The following is a 6000-nucleotide window of genomic DNA, read 5'->3' as shown; positions in this document are numbered from 1 at the left end:
CCCGACCCTGCTTTAGCTACCGAGATCGGACGAGATTGGGCGTTTTCAGGGTAGTATGGCCGTAAGCCGTCAAACTCTCCAAAGCTTTGCATTTTATAGACACAATCGCCCCTGAAACCGTGCTAAGCAACGGCGGTACTTGATGGCTTTCCTTTCACAATCGACGTGGGGGGGGTAAAAAAAGGCTTTCAGCACCTGGTATTCGCAGGCGGTCTCCCATCCAAGTACTAACCAGGCCCGACCGTGCTTTAACTTCCGAGATCGGACGAGATCGGGCGTTCTCAAGGTCGTATGGCCGTAAGCCGTCAAACCCTCCAAAGTTTTGCATTTTATAGACACAATCGCCCCTGAAACCGTGCCAAGCAACGGCGGTACTTGATGGCTTTCCTTTCACAATCGACGTGGGGGGGTAAAAAAAAGGCTTTCAGCACCTGGTATTCCCAGGCGGTCTCCCATTCAAGTACTAACCAGGCCCGACCTTGCTTAAGCTTCCGAAATCGGACAAGATCGGGCGTTCTCAGGGTAGTATGGCCAGAAGCCGTCAAGCTCACCAAAGTTTTGCATTTTATAGACACAATCGCCCCTGAAACCGCCAAGCAACGGCGGTACTTGATGGCTTTCCTTTCACAATCGACGTGGGGGGGGTAAAAAAAGGCTTTCAGCAACTGGTATTCCCAGAATGTCTCCCATTCAAGAACTAACCAGGCCCGACCCTGCTTTAGCTTCCAAGATCGGACGATATCGGGCGTTTTCAGGGCAGTATGGCCGTAAGCCGTCAAACTCACCAAAGTTTTGCATTTTATAGACACAATCGCCCCTGAAACCGTGCCAAGCAACGGCGTTACTTGATGGCTTTCCTTTCACAATCGACGTGGGGTGGTAAAAATAGGCTTTCCGCACCTGGTATTACCAGGCGGTCTCCCATTCAAGTACTAACCAGGCCCGACCCTGCTTTAGTTTCCGAGATCGGACGAGATCGGGCGTTCTCAGGGTAGTATGGCCGTAAGCCGTCAAACTCACCAAAGTTTAGCATTTTATAGACACAATCGCCCCTGAAACCGTGCCAAGCAATGGCGGTACTTGATGGCTTTCCTTTCACAATCGACGTGGGGGGGGGTAAAAATAGGCTTTCCGCACCTGGTAGTCCCAGGCGGTCTCCCATTCAAGGACTAAACAGGCCCGACCCTGCTTCAGCTTCCGAGATCGGGCGTTCTCAGGGTAGTATGGCCGTAAGCCGACAAACCCACCAACGTTTAGCATTTTATAGACACAATCGCCCCTGAAACCGTGCCAAGCAACGGCGGTACTTGATGGCTTTCCTTTCACAATCGACGTGGGGGGGGTAAAAATATGCTTTCAGCACCTGGTATTCCCAGGCGGTCTCCCATTCAAGTACTAACCAGGCCCGACCCTGCTTTAGCTTCTGAGATCGGACGAGATCGGGCGTTCTCAGGGTAGTATGGCCGTAAGCCGTCAAACCCACCAAAGTTTTGCATTTTATAGACACAATCGCCCCTGAAACCGTGCCAAGCAACGGCGGTACTTGATGGCTTTCCTTTCACAATCGACGTGGGGGGGTAAAAAAAAGGCTTTCAGCACCTGGTATTCCCAGGCGGTCTCCCATTCAAGTACTAACCAGGCCCGACACTGCTTCAGCTTCCGAGATCGGACGAGATCGGGCGTTCTCAGGGTAGTATGGCCGTAAGCCGTCAAACGCACCAAAGTTTTGCATTTTATAGACACAATCGCCCCTGAAACCGTGCCAAGCAACGGCGGTACTTGATGGCTTTCCTTTCACAATCGACGTGGGGGGGTAAAAAAAAGGCTTTCAGCACCTGGTATTCCCAGGCGGTCTCCCATTCAAGTACTAACCAGGCCCGACCCTGCTTTAGCTTCCGAGATCGGACGAGATCGGGCGTTCTCAGGGTAGTATGGCCGTAAGGCGTCAGATTCACCAAAGTTTTGCATTTTATAGACACAATCGCCCCTGAAACCGTGCCAAGCAATGGCGGTACTTGATGGCTTTCCTTTCACAATCGACGTGGGGGGGGTAAAAATAGGCTTTTAGCACCTGGTAGTCCCAGGCGGTCTCCCATTCAAGGACTAAACAGGCCCGACCCTGCTTCAGCTTCCGAGATCGGGCGTTCTCAGGGTAGTATGGCCGTAAGCCGTCAAACCCACCAAAGTTTTGCATTTTATAGACACAATCGCCCCTGAAACCGTGCCAAGCAACGGCGGTACTTGATGGCTTTCCTTTCACAATCGACGTGGGGGGGTAAAAAAAAGGCTTTCAGCACCTGGTATTCCCAGGCGGTCTCCCATTCAAGTACTAACCAGGCCCGACCCTGCTTAAGCTTCCGAGATCGGACGAGATCGGGCGTTCTCAGGGTAGTATGGCCGTAAGCCGTCAAGCTCACCAAAGTTTTGCATTTTATAGACACAATCGCCCCTGAAACCGTGCCAAGCAACGGCGGTACTTGATGGCTTTCCTTTCACAATCGACGTGGGGGGGGGGTGTGTGTGTAAAAAATGGCTTTCAGCACCTGGTATTCCCAGGCGGTCTACCATTCAAGTACTAACCAGGCCCGGCCCTGCTTTAGCTACCGAGATCGGACGAGATCGGGCGTTCTCAGGGTAGTTTGGCCGTAAGCCGTCAAACTCACCAAAGTTTTGCATTTTATAGACACAATCACCCCTGAAACCGTGCAAAGCAACGGCGGTACTTGATGGCTTTCCTTTCACAATCGACGTGGGGGGGGTAAAAATAGGCTTTCAGCACCTGGTATTCCCAGGCGGTCTCCCATTCAAGTACTAACCAGGCCCGACACTGCTTCAGCTTCCGAGATCGGACGAGATCGGGCGTTCTCAGGGTAGTATGGCCGTAAGCCGTCAAACGCACCAAAGTTTTGCATTTTATAGACACAATCGCCCCTGAAACCGTGCCAAGCAACGGCGGTACTTGATGGCTTTCCTTTCACAATCGACGTGGGGGGGTAAAAAAAAGGCTTTCAGCACCTGGTATTCCCAGGCGGTCTCCCATTCAAGTACTAACCAGGCGCGACCCTGCTTAAGCTTCCGAGATCGGACGAGATCGGGCGTTCTCAGGGTAGTATGGCCGTAAGCCGTCAAGCTCACCAAAGTTTTGCATTTTATAGACACAATCGCCCCTGAAACCGTGACAAGCAACGGCGGTACTTGATGGCTTTCCTTTCACAATCGACGTGGGGGGGGGTTAAAAAAGGCTTTCAGCACCTGGTATTCCCAGGCGGTCTCCCATCCAAGTACTAGCCAGGTTTGACCCTGCTTCAGCTTCCGAGATCGGGCGTTCTCAGGGTAGTATGGCCGTAAGCCGTCAAACTCATCAAAGTTGTGCATTTTATAGACACAATCGCCACAATCGCTTTCCTTTCACAATCGACGTGGGGTGGTAAAAATAGGCTTTCAGCACCTGGTATTCCCAGGCGGTCTCCCATTCAAGTACTAACCAGGCCCGACCCTGCTTTAGCTACCGAGATCGGACGAGATTGGGCGTTTTCAGGGTAGTATGGCCGTAAGCCGTCAAACTCTCCAAAGCTTTGCATTTTATAGACACAATCGCCCCTGAAACCGTGCCAAGCAACGGCGGTACTTGATGGCTTTCCTTTCACAATCGACGTGGGGGGGGTAAAAAAAGGCTTTCAGCACCTGGTATTCGCAGGCGGTCTCCCATCCAAGTACTAACCAGGCCCGACCGTGCTTTAACTTCCGAGATCGGACGAGATCGGGCGTTCTCAAGGTCGTATGGCCGTAAGCCGTCAAACCCTCCAAAGTTTTGCATTTTATAGACACAATCGCCCCTGAAACCGTGCCAAGCAACGGCGGTACTTGATGGCTTTCCTTTCACAATCGACGTGGGGGGGTAAAAAAAAGGCTTTCAGCACCTGGTATTCCCAGGCGGTCTCCCATTCAAGTACTAACCAGGCCCGACCTTGCTTAAGCTTCCGAAATCGGACAAGATCGGGCGTTCTCAGGGTAGTATGGCCAGAAGCCGTCAAGCTCACCAAAGTTTTGCATTTTATAGACACAATCGCCCCTGAAACCGCCAAGCAACGGCGGTACTTGATGGCTTTCCTTTCACAATCGACGTGGGGGGGGTAAAAAAAGGCTTTCAGCAACTGGTATTCCCAGAATGTCTCCCATTCAAGAACTAACCAGGCCCGACCCTGCTTTAGCTTCCAAGATCGGACGATATCGGGCGTTTTCAGGGCAGTATGGCCGTAAGCCGTCAAACTCACCAAAGTTTTGCATTTTATAGACACAATCGCCCCTGAAACCGTGCCAAGCAACGGCGTTACTTGATGGCTTTCCTTTCACAATCGACGTGGGGTGGTAAAAATAGGCTTTCCGCACCTGGTATTACCAGGCGGTCTCCCATTCAAGTACTAACCAGGCCCGACCCTGCTTTAGTTTCCGAGATCGGACGAGATCGGGCGTTCTCAGGGTAGTATGGCCGTAAGCCGTCAAACTCACCAAAGTTTAGCATTTTATAGACACAATCGCCCCTGAAACCGTGCCAAGCAATGGCGGTACTTGATGGCTTTCCTTTCACAATCGACGTGGGGGGGGGTAAAAATAGGCTTTCCGCACCTGGTAGTCCCAGGCGGTCTCCCATTCAAGGACTAAACAGGCCCGACCCTGCTTCAGCTTCCGAGATCGGGCGTTCTCAGGGTAGTATGGCCGTAAGCCGACAAACCCACCAACGTTTAGCATTTTATAGACACAATCGCCCCTGAAACCGTGCCAAGCAACGGCGGTACTTGATGGCTTTCCTTTCACAATCGACGTGGGGGGGGTAAAAATATGCTTTCAGCACCTGGTATTCCCAGGCGGTCTCCCATTCAAGTACTAACCAGGCCCGACCCTGCTTTAGCTTCTGAGATCGGACGAGATCGGGCGTTCTCAGGGTAGTATGGCCGTAAGCCGTCAAACCCACCAAAGTTTTGCATTTTATAGACACAATCGCCCCTGAAACCGTGCCAAGCAACGGCGGTACTTGATGGCTTTCCTTTCACAATCGACGTGGGGGGGTAAAAAAAAGGCTTTCAGCACCTGGTATTCCCAGGCGGTCTCCCATTCAAGTACTAACCAGGCCCGACCCCGCTTAAGCTTCCGAGATCGGACGAGATCGGGCGTTCTCAGGGTAGTATGGCCGTAAGCCGTCAAGCTCACCAAAGTTTTGCATTTTATAGACACAATCGCCCCTGAAACCGTGCCAAGCAACGGCGGTACTTGATGGCTTTCCTTTCACAATCGACGTGGGGGGGGTAAAAATAGGCTTTCAGCACCTGGTATTCCCAGGCGGTCTCCCATTCAAGTACTAACCAGGCCCGACACTGCTTCAGCTTCCGAGATCGGACGAGATCGGGCGTTCTCAGGGTAGTATGGCCGTAAGCCGTCAAGCTCACCAAAGTTTTGCATTTTATAGACACAATCGCCCCTGAAACCGTGCCAAGCAACGGCGGTACTTGATGGCTTTCCTTTCACAATCGACATGGGGGGGGGGTGTGTGTGTAAAAAATGGCTTTCAGCACCTGGTATTCCCAGGCGGTCTCCCATTCAAGTACTAACCAGGCCCGGCCCTGCTTTAGCTACCGAGATCGGACGAGATCGGGCGTTCTCAGGGTAGTATGGCCGTAAGCCGTCAAGCTCACCAAAGTTTTGCATTTTATAGACACAATCGCCCCTGAAACCGTGCCAAGCAATGGCGGTACTTGATGGCTTTCCTTTCACAATCGACGTGGGGGGGGGTAAAAATAGGCTTTCCGCACCTGGTAGTCCCAGGCGGTCTCCCATTCAAGGACTAAACAGGCCCGACCCTGCTTCAGCTTCCGAGATTGGGCGTTCTCAGGGTAGTATGGCCGTAAGCCGTCAAACTCACCAAAGTTTTGCATTTTATAGACACAATCGCCCCTGAAACCGTGCCAAGCAACGGCGGTACTTGATGGCTTTCCTTTCACAATC

The 6000-nt window shown here is 52.1% G+C and overlaps 1 non-coding gene and 18 pseudogenes across 1 annotated transcript; all 19 read right to left on the bottom strand.

The window, feature by feature from the left end:
- Window positions 1-67, bottom strand: part of LOC147053327 (5S ribosomal RNA) — a 120-nt pseudogene extending 53 nt beyond the window's left edge.
- Window positions 68-183: 116 nt separating this feature from the next.
- LOC147053326 (5S ribosomal RNA) lies at window positions 184-303 on the bottom strand (annotated as a pseudogene).
- A 116-nt stretch (window positions 304-419) lies between these two features.
- On the bottom strand, window positions 420-539 carry LOC147053325 (5S ribosomal RNA; annotated as a pseudogene).
- A 349-nt stretch (window positions 540-888) lies between these two features.
- On the bottom strand, window positions 889-1008 carry LOC147053324 (5S ribosomal RNA; annotated as a pseudogene).
- Window positions 1009-1351: 343 nt separating this feature from the next.
- LOC147053323 (5S ribosomal RNA) lies at window positions 1352-1471 on the bottom strand (annotated as a pseudogene).
- A 116-nt stretch (window positions 1472-1587) lies between these two features.
- On the bottom strand, window positions 1588-1707 carry LOC147053322 (5S ribosomal RNA; annotated as a pseudogene).
- Window positions 1708-1823: 116 nt separating this feature from the next.
- LOC147053321 (5S ribosomal RNA) lies at window positions 1824-1943 on the bottom strand (annotated as a pseudogene).
- A 342-nt stretch (window positions 1944-2285) lies between these two features.
- On the bottom strand, window positions 2286-2405 carry LOC147053320 (5S ribosomal RNA). The gene has a single exon (XR_015067068.1). It is a non-coding gene; the product is annotated as a 5S ribosomal RNA (ribosomal RNA).
- Window positions 2406-2531: 126 nt separating this feature from the next.
- On the bottom strand, window positions 2532-2651 carry LOC147053319 (5S ribosomal RNA; annotated as a pseudogene).
- A 116-nt stretch (window positions 2652-2767) lies between these two features.
- Window positions 2768-2887, bottom strand: LOC147053318 (5S ribosomal RNA; annotated as a pseudogene).
- Window positions 2888-3003: 116 nt separating this feature from the next.
- On the bottom strand, window positions 3004-3123 carry LOC147053317 (5S ribosomal RNA; annotated as a pseudogene).
- Window positions 3124-3436: 313 nt separating this feature from the next.
- LOC147053316 (5S ribosomal RNA) lies at window positions 3437-3556 on the bottom strand (annotated as a pseudogene).
- Window positions 3557-3672: 116 nt separating this feature from the next.
- LOC147053315 (5S ribosomal RNA) lies at window positions 3673-3792 on the bottom strand (annotated as a pseudogene).
- Window positions 3793-3908: 116 nt separating this feature from the next.
- Window positions 3909-4028, bottom strand: LOC147053314 (5S ribosomal RNA; annotated as a pseudogene).
- A 349-nt stretch (window positions 4029-4377) lies between these two features.
- On the bottom strand, window positions 4378-4497 carry LOC147053313 (5S ribosomal RNA; annotated as a pseudogene).
- Window positions 4498-4840: 343 nt separating this feature from the next.
- On the bottom strand, window positions 4841-4960 carry LOC147053312 (5S ribosomal RNA; annotated as a pseudogene).
- A 116-nt stretch (window positions 4961-5076) lies between these two features.
- LOC147053311 (5S ribosomal RNA) lies at window positions 5077-5196 on the bottom strand (annotated as a pseudogene).
- A 116-nt stretch (window positions 5197-5312) lies between these two features.
- On the bottom strand, window positions 5313-5432 carry LOC147053310 (5S ribosomal RNA; annotated as a pseudogene).
- Window positions 5433-5558: 126 nt separating this feature from the next.
- On the bottom strand, window positions 5559-5678 carry LOC147053309 (5S ribosomal RNA; annotated as a pseudogene).
- Window positions 5679-6000: the final 322 nt, after the last annotated feature.

The sequence above is a fragment of the Syngnathus leptorhynchus genome, chromosome 8 (assembly GCF_054491065.1).
Source record: "Syngnathus leptorhynchus isolate UIUO chromosome 8, UIUO_Slep, whole genome shotgun sequence".
Taxonomy (NCBI): domain Eukaryota; kingdom Metazoa; phylum Chordata; class Actinopteri; order Syngnathiformes; family Syngnathidae; genus Syngnathus; species Syngnathus leptorhynchus.
The sequence above is the reverse complement of the archived record's forward strand: the minus strand, read 5'-3'. Positions and strand labels throughout refer to the sequence as shown.